The following is a 15,000-nucleotide window of genomic DNA, read 5'->3' on the forward strand; positions in this document are numbered from 1 at the left end:
CTCCTATTGCCTCTCTGTTCTGTTCTCCCTGGAGATTTTAACTTTGTCCTGGATCAGCAGGATAGCTGCGCCTGCTGGAACCTCACTATCTTACTCCTAAGGTGATCCTGTGAGGGAGTGTTAAGGGAGACTGGCATGGGCGTAGTTTGACTTCATTTGGAGGGGGGGGGCAAAGGATGGGGCAGGGTATATTAGCATATTCATTTGTGTGTGTGTATATATATATATATATATACACACACACAAATGAATATGCTAATATGGAGGAAGGTTATGGTTATTCCCCAAAAAGCCAGCTCTTTCTCCTTTCCTTCCTTCCTTCTTTGCTCCTTACCCAGCACTCCCTCTTCCTCTCCAGTAGTATTTCCCCACCCCATTTCTCATATCATGCCAGTGTAGACCTTAGAAATGCATAAGCTCTATATGTAGATCCTTCAAGAGGTAATGTGTCATGATTTAGGCTCTACACCCTTTCTGATGTTTTGGTGCCACCTCAGTAAGGCCAACACACAATCTCTCCACTGCAAAACACTATACACAAACTTGCTATTTATTTATTTATTTATTGCATTTGCATCCCACATTTTCCCACCTGTTTGCAGGCTCAACGTGACTTACGCTATGTCATGCAAGGTTCCGCGTTAGGAGTTACGGACCTAGAAAGGGATCTGGGAGTCATTGTGGATAAGACGTTAAAAACCTCTGCCCAGTGTGCTGCTGCGGCTAAGAAAGCACACAGAATGTTGAGTATTATTAGGAAAGGGATGGAAAACAAACACGAGGATGTTATAATGCCGTTGTATCGCTCCATGGTGCGACCGCACCTCGAGTAATGTGTCCAATTTTGGTCGCCGCATCTCAAAAAAATATATAAAGGAATTAGAAAAGGTGCAGAGAAGGGCGACGAAAATGATAAAGGGAATAGAATGGCTTCCCTATGAGGAAAGGCTGCGGAGGTTAGGGCTCTTCAGCTTGGAGAAAAGGCGGCTGAGGAGTGATATGATAGAAGTCTACAAGATAATGTGCGGAGTAGAGTGGACAGATGTGAAGCGTTTGTTTACACTTTCAAACAACAACAAAACCAGGGGACACAAGATGAAGCTAGAATATGGTAGATTTAAAACAAATAGGAGAAAGTTTTTCTTTACTCAGCGTGTAGTTAGACTCTGGAACTCGTTGCCGGAGAATGTAGTGACAGCAGCTGGCCTTACGGAATTTAAAGGGGGTTTGGACAGATTCCTGAGGGAAAAGTCTATTGAACATTTTTTTTTTTTTTGGGGGGGGGGGGGGGTTGCCGGGTTCTTGAAGCCTGGATTGGCTGCTGTCGGAGACAGGATGCTGGGCTTGATGGACCCTTGGTCTTTTCTCAGTAAGGCGGTGCTTATGTGCTTGTGCAAACACATACTAATAACCTTACCAAACCATAACAGCACTAATTCCAAGGACAGGACAAGCTACAACCTTATGTGTGGAAAGGCAGCACTGTAATTACACCGGGCTCTAAAACACCAGCACACTACCTAATGAAAAAAAAAAGAACAAAGCAAAAAGGGCTGCAAATACTACACACTAACAGAATACTGCACCTTGATCACACATGAAAAACACATGACAACAGATATGACACAAGGAACTAGAAATAAAAAAAATATGAAGGCAAAATGCTGAACTGGAAAGTTACCTCAAGAAGTTAGACTCGGCATGCAGCAATACTAGAAAAATTGAAACTTACATGCAAAATATCACAGATGCAAATTTCCAAAAGCTGACATATTCCAATTAATACATTCTGAATAGAATTCTTTTTTCTACCTTTGTTGTCTGAGCATTTAGTTTTTCTATTTGCTTTGGTCCCAGTGTCTTCTGTTTTATGCAGCGTTTTCTTTCCATTTGATATTTTTTCACTCACCATGTCCACCATCCTCCTGTGTCCTTATGCGTCCTGTCTACCATCTGTAGCCCTGTCCCTATCCTTCCTCGAGTTTCAGTATCTGCCCTCAAAGTGTTCCAATCCAGCCCTTAAATTCAGCAGCTTTCCCTCCATCCATATCCAGCATTTCTCCTCAATCCCCTCCATCCATCCATGTGCATCTACTTCCTCTGTCTTCCCTCCCCTCCAGAAATAGGTAAAAAGTGGGATGTTTGACCACGGAAATACAAATCCTGGAGACAATATCATAAAAACTTCTTTATTGAAAAAAAGACTCGCCACAACTGTTGTGTTTCAGCCTACAGGCCTGCATCAGGAGTCTCCCGCTATGACGTAGCGTATATGAATCTGAAATGCCTGAAACATGATTTGGTCCGTGTGACAAACCAAACGTAAAATGATTGGCTATAATACAAAAGTGGTCTTGAAAAAGACCTTTCGTGGGAAGCTTGTCTGTAGCGGGTCCCTGCCCTCTACTCCATCCACCCATATCCAGCAAAATTTCTCTCTCCCCTGCCCTCCATCCATTCATGTCCAGCAACTTTCCATTCTCCCCTACCCTCTCCCCCATCCATCCATATCCAGCAAATTTCCTCACTCCCCTGCCCCCTCCATCCATCCATATCCAGCAATTCTCCTCTCTCCCCTGCACTCTTCTCCATCCACCCATATCCAGCAAAATTCCTCTCTCCCCTGCCCTTCCCTCCTCTCCATGTCCAGTGATCTCTTCTCTCCCCTCCCCTCCCCTCCTCTCCTCACCATGTCCAGCGATCTCTTCTCTCCCCCTGCCGTCCCCTCCTCTCATCTCCTCTCCATGTCTAGCAATCTCTTCTCTCCCCCTGCCTTCCCCTCCCATCCATGTTCAGTGATTTTTTTCTGCCCTCCCTCAGCTCTCCGATAGCCCTACTCTCAGTTCCTTCCTCCCCCCCCACCGGCGCATTTAACCTTTTTATTTTCAGTGCCAGCGACGGCAGTAAAGAAGAAAGCACTGTGGGCTCGCCTCCAGCTTCTCCCTTCCCTCCAGGGGCGTAGCCAGAAAACAGATTTTGGGTGGGCCTAGGCAAGAAGTGGGTGGGCACCAAGTGTTCCCCCCACCCCCCAACCACCACCAAAAAAAAATCTCAGCTGGCAGGAAAATGCTTCTTTCCACCTTGGCAGTCTGCAGCACGCATGTGCTGAAAACTAAGCATGTGCAAGTGCTGGTATCATGGAGAGTAGCATTTTCATTTCCATCAGGTGGAAGTCTTCAGCTGGTGGAGCTTGGGATCCCCTCCAGCTACTGCTTAATGTGTGCTACTGTTGGGTGGGCCTGAGCCCTAATTAGATGGGCCCTGGCCCATCCAGGCCCACCTGTGGCTACGCCACTGCTTCCCTCACACAGTGTCCCACCTTCTGCGATGATACATTTCCTGTTTCCACGAGGGCGGGACACTGTGAGGGGCATTTTCGAAAGGTTGTCCAAGTATGAATTAGGACACCCTTGCGAAGTCAGCCAATATCAGGTAAGTATAATCGAAAAAATAGTATGGATGTCTTTACATTCCATCATCGCAGTGCAAAACGCCCAAATCAGGGACACCCAAAGTATAGTAAAAAGGACGCCCATCTTCTAGAACCGCGAAAGGACATCCCTAAAACTCACTGTACTGTCATATTATCGTTCTTCACTGGTTCTACGAGAAAGACGTCCTTATTACTATACTTTAGACTCCTTTGTTGTATCTGGTTGTTCCGCAAGTACAATGCATGTAGTTGCGGACATCCAGGTACGGGGAAATATAAGAAACATTCCTAAGTGTAAAGTACAGTAACAGGGACATGTTTCTCACAGAACTGCTGAAGGACATCCATCTTACTAGGCCAAAAAACAAAACGTCCACAGTATTAAAAAAAAAAAAGATAGATGTTTTTCTTTTTTGAAAATGACCTTCCCTATTTAGATTTTGGACGTTTTTTGCAAAACGTCCAAAGTCGGACTTAGACATCATATCGAAAATGCCCCTAATGGTCTTTTTTCTGCCACCATTATTTATTTATTAGGATGTATTTGTTCTCCATTTCTATATTTTATTTAAAATCATATCAATTTTTTATTTTATTTTATTAGAACTCATTTTGCCTTTATTTCAAACATAATAAGAGAAAATATGGAAAAAAAAACTAAACAGTTTCTTCGACTTCAGATCATAATAATGAAAACAGATCAATCAACACAGACTGAAGTACAATACTTTGGGGGTTTATTTGTTTAAACGTTTGCCAGAAACTTGCCTGCATTTATATTTACATTTCAAATCTAGGTCACAAATTATATACATTACACTATGACAACATAACATCCAGGGTTTTTTTTTAAACCATTTTTTTCTGGCATTGTGACAGTTCAGTTATTTGGTTGGTTGGTTGTTGTTTTTTTTGTTTTTTTTTAGGGGGGGCTTAATCCTTGGTTTAGTGGGATGTTCATGGCCAAGAACATAAATTGGCTTATGTATGAGAAATTGAAGAGTCCTTTCCTAACATAAGAACATAAGACTATCCATACTGGGTCAGACCAATGGTCCATCTAGCCCAGTATCCTGCTTCCAACAGTGGCCAATCCAGGTAATAAGTACCTGGCAGAAACCCAATTAGTAGCAACATCCTATGCTACCAATCCCAAGGAAGCAGTGGCTTCCTCATGTCTGCCTCAATAGCAGACTATAGACTTTTCCTCTAGGAACTTGTCCAAACCTTTTTTTTTAAACCCAGATACACTAACTGCTGTTACCACATCCTCTGGCAACAAGTTCCAGAGCTCAGCTATTTGTTGAATGAAAAAAAAATATTTCCTCCTATTTGTCTTATAAGTATTTCTTTGCAAATTTCAAACAATGATGGTTGAACGTACCAGTCACCGAGTCTAAATCGAACAAAAGGTCTTTTATAAGCATTTCAACATAGATGTAGGCTGCAGTTTTGGGGGCCCTTTTATTAAGCTGCACTAAAAGGTGGCCTGCGCTAATAATAGCATGTGAGTTTCACTCGCGCTGAGGCCACTTTTAGCATGGCTACAAAATGGCCACATTTTCCATTTGTTTAATTAATGGCCATGTACTACGTTTCCAATTAGCATGTGGCCATTAGTGTGGGAGCCCTTACTGATGCAAAAAAACAAAAAAAACAGAGTGGGAAGTGGACCAATGACTTCAGGACATAAAGTTTATTCCTCTATATACCATCTCAGTCTCTATGTCCTGAAGTCATTGGTCCACTTCCCACTCTGGTTTTTTTTTTTTTGCATCTTTATCCCGTGGGGTTTAGCGTTCATCCACTTTGTGGAGACCCTACCCCATTTGGAGCCCTTACTGACAGATATTTACTAGGTGGTAAGGGCTCCTGCACTAACCACACGCTAATAGGTTAGCACGTGGCATTTTGCAATGGTGCTAGCCAAATAGCGCTGGGCACACCTACTTTCCACCCTCAAACACACCCCAGTGCTAAAAAATATTTTGTTTTTTAGCACATGGGAAGTGTGCGCTGATCCCCAGACTACCGTGGGACACCTTAGCAGGCCCCACTGTAGGCATTTTTAACTTGCTTACTGCAGCTTAGTAAAAGGGCTCCTTTATTTGTTTAAATTTGCTTTTTATTTGCCAGTAAGACAGTTTCTCAAGATTAAGATCTAGCTGAAAATGACTAAGTACTAAACAAGAAATGTCTGGGAAATCTTAATAAAAAATTGTACATATGTGTATGTGTATAAATATATATTATATACTGTATATAAATCACTTCCAATGCAAATCAACAAAGTAAGCCTGCCCTCTAGTGTTCTGTAAAAATCATAATTTACCACCGCATTTTTAAAGCTAGCTGCAAATGTATCACAGCAGAATACTGGTCACTTTAAAGCATGGGTATCAAACTCATTGCGATGTTGGGCCAGAATGGAAAAATGGGCTGACAGGAGGTGAGGGTGCCTCCCAACAAATCTGGAATGAGGAATGGGGAAAGATGTCAACGATAGCAGCCACTATCAGTGAGGCATATTAGTAATCATATCAGTCCTTAAAAAAAAAAACTTACATTTTTGAAGTGGTGATACCTTTATTTTGGGCAAAAATAAGAAAATATCCAAAAACAATGTGCATGACCTTTCAATATCAGCTAGGTCCTTCCAGAACCTTGAAAAAGGAACTTATGAAGTCAATAATTCATCTATAGCATTCTCCTTATTATTCTTATGTTGAAAATGTTATCCGGTTTCATTAACCTATCAACAGAAATCTGCTACAGCCCCTCATGTGATGTCCGGATATCACAGGACTAATGCAAGGGAAAATATTGACTGCAACTGGAGGCCCTGCTATGCTAGTTTCATACCCCCCAGAGCTCCCAAAGACTGTTGCTTGGGAGAGGAGGGAACAGGACCAGCCCAAGGATACGTCACCCTAGGCAAACCATCAGCCATTCATCCTCACCCCACCCATAGTCCAGCTTCCTTTCCTCCCTCCACTCCCATCAAACTATCCACCTTCTGCCTATTCGCCTCCCCTGCCATCGCTGCTGATATTGCTGCCACCCCCACCACTGGAGCCAAATAGTGGACCTTTAAGCATCTGCATGCAGGTGTAAGGTCAGCTACATCCTGCCTCCTCCAAAATCCGTTAGAGAGGGCAGGGCACAGTTGGCCTTAAGTGCGTGTGGATACTGTAAGGCCTGTCTAGCACTGTGATGCTGCTCCTCAAACCTGCCACCCTAGTACACCTCGTGGCGCGATCGGCCCTGGGAGGGAAAAGGGGCAAAAAGCAGAATGAGACATATACAGATTCAAAGAGAGACAGCGTATGCCCTCTAAATCTCAGGCTTCCACTGTCTGAAAGTCCATCAATTCCACTTCCATGTGTAGCTTTAAGTAGTGAGGCCATAATTGTTATTTTTCTTCATTTTGGAGGCAGAAATAAACAACAGGGAATTAGGGAGAATTATTCAACCCCTTGTGTAAACCCTGACTTAAATGAGAACTCTTTAAAAATGTGTGCATGTCTTTGAGCTGGTGTAAAATCCAATAGGAAATTTTTCCCCATAAATGTGTATTCCCGTTGTAAAACAGGTAGTACATAAGTAGCTTTTAGTCCTGCCCAAGCCACACCAAACTTTGCTCTGTCCATGCCCCACTGAAATCTCTGCTGGTGTGGAACTCCAGAGAAGCCAAGTTACCCAGTTCCAGGATAGAGATATGGGACAATCCTGCACGCCATCCTAGTGCATTATGGGATTTGCAGCACTGATTTGAGCAAGGAGGTTTGAAAACAGGAGATGGCATGATGTCGCAAGGCTGAAGGTAGTCTCCACCCACTCCACCCAAGGCGGTTTTAATTCTCCCCAGTGCAGCAGCCACCATTTTGGTACACCAAAAACAATGAAATTGATAAGGCGATACTCTCTGTCTACTGGCTTCAGCCCAAATAATGGGCCAGATAGGCTCATGTTGCCTCCTGTTATCAAACCTCCTTGGATGTCAGTCAGCAGGATCAGGCACTACAAATCCCACACTGCTTTGTGATGTACATTCATAAATAGAAATAAATCAAAACATAGAAAAGAAAATAAGATGATACTTTTTTATTGGACTAAATATATTTTTTGATTAGCTTTTGAAGGTAACCCTTCTTCGTCAGATCAGAAATAAGCAAATGTTGACACATCAGAATATAAAGTGAAACACAGAGGCATTCCAATGACAGTCTCACAGGCAAAGGGAGGGGTAGGTTAAGTGAGAGCTGGGTGGATGAGAGAGAGAGAGAGAGAGAGATGCATGGCAGATAAGAGAGTGGCACAGCAGTAGAATTTTATGGTTTATAGTGGGATAGAAAGCCCAAATCTTTGTTAAGTCCTGTCTGGTGGGTGTCAAAATATTTCATCATTTGACTTCAAAGGTCTTACATTCCTGGATTGTCTTAAAATTTCCTTTTAGTGTTCTTACCATAAGATCATTGATGCAGTTTCCTGGTTTTATAAAGTAACCGCCTTGAGTAAATTCCTTCAAAAAGGCAGTAAATAAATCCTAATAAATAAATAGAAGTGCTATCCCACAGAATTGGAGTGTTTTAATATTGTCTCTATGTAAACTGAGCCGTGTCTTTAGCATCTGTCTTGCTTCTCCAATATAGCACCTTTCTTCACACTTTTTTCATTGAATGATGTATGCCTCATTGGAGGATAAGCATGTAAATGATCCCTTTATTCTGAATGATTTTACTATGTGAGTGACTGTGAAATGTGTTGGCACAGTTTGCAGCTGGGAATATTGCAGGGGCGTGTGCCATTCTCTTCTTTTTGAGCTTCTATTGGGAGTTTTCTTTTCACTAATTTCTGTTTCAAATTAGGTGGCTGTCAGAGGGCCAGCACTGGTAGGGCTAGGAATATCTCTTTCAGTACTTCATCTTCCTGGAGTAGTGGCTGTAGATCTTTTATGATTCTTCTCAATCTAGCTCTGGATTGTATTTCACTACAAGAGAGACTTTCTCTGTAGCTTTCTTCTCTTTGTACTGCAGAAGATTTTCGCTAGGTATTTTAAGGGAAGAAGCAATATTCTTGGAGATTATTTAGGGGGGTTGTAGCCTTTTTGTTTGAAGGAATCAGTCAGGATTTTTGAGGTATTTATCTCTGTCTGTAAGTTCAAAACTAGGACTGGCCATAAAGGCTCCAGCCTGGGGTAACTTGCCATCTCTGGGATCTCAATATGTGAACACTAGCTTTCTGAAATTGCTGTTTATACGTGCATGCAATATATACATGGGTAAATGCCACTAATTCCACATGAAGATGCTTCTAAAATAAGCCTCAGCATTAACTAATTAACCTGAAGACTGGCTCCCCGACATAATAGCCCTGACAAAATAGCCCTAACAAAACCGTCTTTGAGAAATCAGCCCCTAACCAAATAGCCCTAGACAAAATGGCCCCTCCCACAAAATAACCCTTCACAAAATAGCTCCTGTAACAAATATCCCTTTGACAAAATAGCCCCCTAGAAAAAAAAACACATCACAAAAAAGATGATAAACTACATTCTTTATTGAAACACGAAAAAAATAGCATTTCAAAAACGCAATAAGTATATTGAAATATACACAAAATGGCATTTCATATAGTAAATACCATTTACTTCTTGCAAAACTATAAATAGACATATGTGCTAAACCTGCTGTACCAGTCTAAGAAAAAAGTTTTAAAAAATTATATATATATATATTTACAGTGGTGTGCTGCAGCAGGCTCTCACGGGCTCGCAAGAGCCGTTTGTTAAATTTTTAAGAATTTTAGGAGCCGTTTGTTAAGGTAGGCCCTCAGTGGCTAATTTAACAACTGGCTTCCAAAATGTGGGCTCGGGCCCCCTCCTGAATTCTCTTTTCCTTTGCTGGTGGGGATGCTGAGCCCTGCGAGCTAAGTAAAGAGACTGCTGCTGTTCCCCGCTCCTTGTTTCCAGCTCTGAGCAGCAGGCTGGGACTTCTCGTGCATGAGCGAGAAGTCCCAGCATGCTGCTCAGAGCCAGAAACAAGTAGCGAGGAGTCGTAGCAGTCCATTTATTGGCTGGTAGGGCTCAGCATCCCTGCCTGCAAAGGTATGCCTAGCGTGCCCTCACAAGGGGGGAGGAGAGAGGCAGGCATTGCCCCTCCCCCAAATTGTAGGGCTGGCTGTGCCTGGAGAGAGAGCCCATTGTTAAAAATTTACCAGCACACCCCTGTATGTATATATATATGTATATATATATATACATATATATATATAATCCTTTATCCTCCACCTCCAATTCAGCAGGATGGTGATGGCACAAGGAAAGTAAGTTTAGTCCAGTGAAGACTAACTCAAAATAACCTGGTCCTTAGCTGGGCTCTAGCATATTGAAAAATGCGACCATAGCATACCTCTATGGTTATATTCCACCAATAATTTGAACGATTAACTGGCTTTCTTGAAAGAATTATATAACCTTTGGATGTATGACTAGGAACAAAAACATAAACTTATTTATTCAATATCACAATTCCTCATGTACACCCATAAAAAAACCTTTTAAGGTGGATAGTGTTCACAATGAACTCCTTTTATTATCAATCAGATAGAAGAGATTTTGGCACAGTATAAGTCATCACAAGAACAAAACATAAGAAAACCAATCGACTGCATTTGGGGCTTATACTACTACTACTACTACTACTAGTTAGCATTTCTATAGCGCTAGCCCATTTAGTTAAGTACATATAAGTACATAAGTAATGCCATACTGGGAAAAGACCAAGGGTCCATCGAGCCCAGCATCCTGTCCACGACAGCGGCCAATCCAGGCCAAGGGCACCTGGCAAGCTTCCCAAACGTACAAACATCCTATACATGTTATTCCTGGAATTGTGGATTTTTCCCAAGTCCATTTAGTAGCGGTTTATGGACTTGTCCTTTAGGAAACCGTCCAACCCCTTTTTAAACTCTGCTAAGCTAACCGCCTTCACCACTTTCTCCGGCAACGAATTCCAGAGTTTAATTATACATTGGGTGAAGAAAATGTTTCTCCGATTTGTTTTAAATTTACTACACTGTAGTTTCATCGCATGCCCCCTAGTCCTAGTATTTTTGGAAAGTGTGAACAGGCGCTTCACATCCACCTGTTCCACTCCACTCATTATTTTATATATCTCTATCATGTCTCCCCTCAGCCGTCTCTTCTCCAAGCTGAATAGCCCTAGCCTCCTTAATCTTTCTTCATAGGGAAGTCGTCCCATCCCCGCTATCATTTTAGTCGCCCTTCGCTGCACTTTTTCCAATTCTACTATACAGTGGGGGAAATAAGTATTTGATCCCTTGCTGATTTTGTAAGTTTGCCCACTGACAAAGACATGAGCAGCCCATAATTGAAGGGTAGGTTATTGGTAACAGTGAGAGATAGCACATCACAAATTAAATCCGGAAAATCACATTGTGGAAAGTATATGAATTTATTTGCATTCTGCAGAGGGAAATAAGTATTTGATCCCCCACCAACCAGTAAGAGATCTGGCCCCTACAGACCAGGTAGATGCTCCAAATCAACTCGTTACCTGCATGACAGACAGCTGTCGGCAATGGTCACCTGTATGAAAGACACCTGTCCACAGACTCAGTGAATCAGTCAGACTCTAACCTCTACAAAATGGCCAAGAGCAAGGAGCTGTCTAAGGATGTCAGGGACAAGATCATACACCTGCACAAGGCTGGAATGGGCTACAAAACCATCAGTAAGACGCTGGGCGAGAAGGAGACAACTGTTGGTGCCATAGTAAGAAAATGGAAGAAGTACAAAATGACTGTCAATCGACAAAGATCTGGGGCTCCACGCAAAATCTCACCTCGTGGGGTATCCTTGATCATGAGGAAGGTTAGAAATCAGCCTACAACTACAAGGGGGGAACTTGTCAATGATCTCAAGGCAGCTGGGACCACTGTCACCACGAAAACCATTGGTAACACATTACGACATAACGGATTGCAATCCTGCAGTGCCCGCAAGGTCCCCCTGCTCCGGAAGGCACATGTGACGGCCCGTCTGAAGTTTGCCAGTGAACACCTGGATGATGCCGAGAGTGATTGGGAGAAGGTGCTGTGGTCAGATGAGACAAAAATTGAGCTCTTTGGCATGAACTCAACTCGCCGTGTTTGGAGGAAGAGAAATGCTGCCTATGACCCAAAGAACACCGTCCCCACTGTCAAGCATGGAGGTGGAAATGTTATGTTTTGGGGGTGTTTCTCTGCTAAGGGCACAGGACTACTTCACCACATCAATGGGAGAATGGATGGGGCCATGTACCGTACAATTCTGAGTGACAACCTCCTTCCCTCCGCCAGGGCCTTAAAAATGGGTCGTGGCTGGGTCTTCCAGCACGACAATGACCCAAAACATACAGCCAAGGCAACAAAAGAGTGGCTCAGGAAGAAGCACATTAGGGTCATGGAGTGGCCTAGCCAGTCACCAGACCTTAATCCCATTGAAAATTTATGGAGGGAGCTGAAGCTGCGAGTTGCCAAGCGACAGCCCAGAACTCTTAATGATTTAGAGATGATCTGCAAAGAGGAGTGGACCAAAATTCCTCCTGACATGTGTGCAAACCTCATCATCAACTACAGAAGACGTCTGACCGCTGTGCTTGCCAACAAGGGTTTTGCCACCAAGTATTAGGTCTTGTTTGCCAGAGGGATCAAATACTTATTTCCCTCTGCAGAATGCAAATAAATTCATATACTTTCCACAATGTGATTTTCCGGATTTAATTTGTGATGTGCTATCTCTCACTGTTACCAATAACCTACCCTTCAATTATGGGCTGCTCATGTCTTTGTCAGTGGGCACACTTACAAAATCAGCAAGGGATCAAATACTTATTTCCCCCACTGTATCTTTCTTGAGATGCGGCGATCAGAATTGAACACAATACTCAAGGTGCGGTTGCATCATGGAGCGATACAACGGCATTATAACATCCTCACACCTGCTTTCCATGCCTTTCCTAATAATACCCAACATTCTATTCGCTTTCCTAGTCGCAGCAGCACACTGAGCAGAAGGTTTCTGCGTATTATCGACGACGACACCCACAAGAAATCTGCATTAAACAAAATATTTATTTTTATTTTGACTTATAAAACCACTTGTCTGTGAAGCTTGCTCAAAAACAGAATAATCCATTTGTATATCTAAAATGTAACAATGTAATCTTCTACAAAACAGATGAAGTGAAGATGTGATTCCATGAGCCCCAATGAAAGGAGAGTTTAATTTTACTTCCATTTAATTTCAATATATTCAATATATTCCATCATCTTTATAACACCAGGCTTCTCAAGGCAGATTACAACAACAGTTAAGATGAATCCGTCAGGAAATAGGATATCCTCACTGAAATTTGGCCATCTGTATTGTACAGAGCAGTGTAGAAAAATGATCACAAAATACAGTTTATAACTGCTGTTTCTACCAGTTACAACAGAAATCAAACAAAATAAAACAAGGAAAAGAAAATAAGATGATACCTTTTTTATTGGACATAACTTAATACATTTCTTGATTAGCTTTCGAAGGTTGCCCTTCTTCGTCAGATCGGAAATAAGGCTTATTTCCGATCTGACGAAGAAGGGCAACCTTCGAAAGCTAATCAAGAAATGTATTAAGTTATGTCCAATAAAAAAAGGTATCATCTTATCTTATTTTCTTTTCCATGTTTTATTTTGTTTGATTTCTATTGATAACCTTAAGAGTGGACTAACACGGCTACCACACTCCTCTACCAGTTACAATAATTTTTAAGCTGTTTTAGTGTTATTCAATTATTATTCCATATAATGCACTAGATAGGCTCATCCTGTCTCCATCCAAACTCCTTGGCTGATACCGTCTCCTGTATTCAATCTAACCTCCTTGCTCCTCTCCTTCCATCCCTCAAACCTGCTTTTCTTTAGCAGCCCCTGCAGCGATAACAGGGTGCCTGAGCCGGTGCCAAATGCTTCCCTGTGCTGCGTCCCACCCTCGCATACACAGGAAATTGTGTCAGAGGGGCAGAGCAGAAAGAAGCATCCGACACTGGCTCAGGCACTCTGTGATCACTGCAGGGCAGGGCTGCTAAAGAAAGCAGGTTTGAGGGGCCAAGGGGGAGGGAAAAGAGAAAGGGAAAGCAGTGCTAATCTGTTAGACTCGGGCGAGGGAAGGATTTGAGGTACCGCATACAGTTCAAGCTTCTCCTACTAACCTACAAATGCACTCAGTATCCTTCTCCACCACCGCCAACTCCAGGCTCCGCCCTTTCTGCCTCGCCTCACCCCATGCTTGGAATAAACTCCCTGAGCCCATACGCCAGGCTCCCTCCCTGCCCATCTTCAAATCCTTGCTCAAAGCCCACCTCTTCAATGTTGCCTTCGGCACCTAACCACTACACCTCTATTCAGGAAATCTAGACTGCCCCAACTTGACATTTCGTCCTTTAGATTGTAAGCTCCTTTGAGCAGGGACTGTCCTTCTTTGTTAAATTGTACAGTGCTGCGTAACCCTAGTAGCGCTCTAGAAATGTTAAGTAGTAGTAGTAAGGGGGGAGAAAAGGAGGAGGAGGAGAAGAGTTAGTTATGCCATGCTGCTATGTGGCAGCCCAGCAGCAGGAGAGGTAGGCAGTGCAGAAGAGTAGGAAGTGCAGAAGAAATGACAGATTAAAAATAGATATGTGGGCCATTTTGTCGGGATGCTAAAATGTCAGGTGCCATTATGTACACAGGCCATTTTGTCAAAGAATATTATGTCTGGGACGTTTATGTCAGGTGCTTTTTTTGTTAATTTTTTATTTGTCAGGACTATTTTGTCTCAGAGCTTATTTGATGGGGCTATTTTGACCCAGTACCCTAATGACTATTGGGTCGTAGTTCAACGTATTATGGTTTGTACATATGACCATCATAGAGAAGAGTTTTGGCCCTTAAGAATATGGACTTAAGAGAGCAGACTGTTAACCAAATTAGACAAGACAAAGTAAGTGGGATCACCACTTTGGAGTAAGAAAACTTAGAATGTATCTATGATACCATAACACCCTATATTATTTTCCCCTGGGGAGATTTCCTCATATGTTGTATGAACTGGTCACTCGGTCTGCTTGCATTCCAGATTTGCCCAGCAAAAATCTGGCAAATTTAGAATCTACTGGTTTCCAAATAAAGAAGCATTTCATTTTTTTTAAAGATATTGACGCACAGTTTTGTTTCCACTTCCATGAGATGGTATACACTTTTTTCTGGTTAGCTTCCTGTGATGTCTGCATAAAAACAGGAGTCCAACCAATGGTCCATCCAGCCCTGTTTCCAAAAGTGCCAATCCAGGTCACAAATACCTGGCAGAAATCCAAATAGCAGCAACATTCCATACTACCAATCCCAGTGCAAGCGGTGGCTTCCCTCTCTAACTCAATAGCAGACTATGGCCTTCTCCTCCTGGAATTTGTTCAAACCTTTTTTTAAAACCCAGATCCTCTGGCAATGAGTTCCAGGGCGTAACTATTCATTGAGTGAAAAAAATA

This window comes from Microcaecilia unicolor, chromosome 2 (assembly GCF_901765095.1).
Source record: "Microcaecilia unicolor chromosome 2, aMicUni1.1, whole genome shotgun sequence".
Lineage (NCBI taxonomy): Eukaryota > Metazoa > Chordata > Amphibia > Gymnophiona > Siphonopidae > Microcaecilia > Microcaecilia unicolor.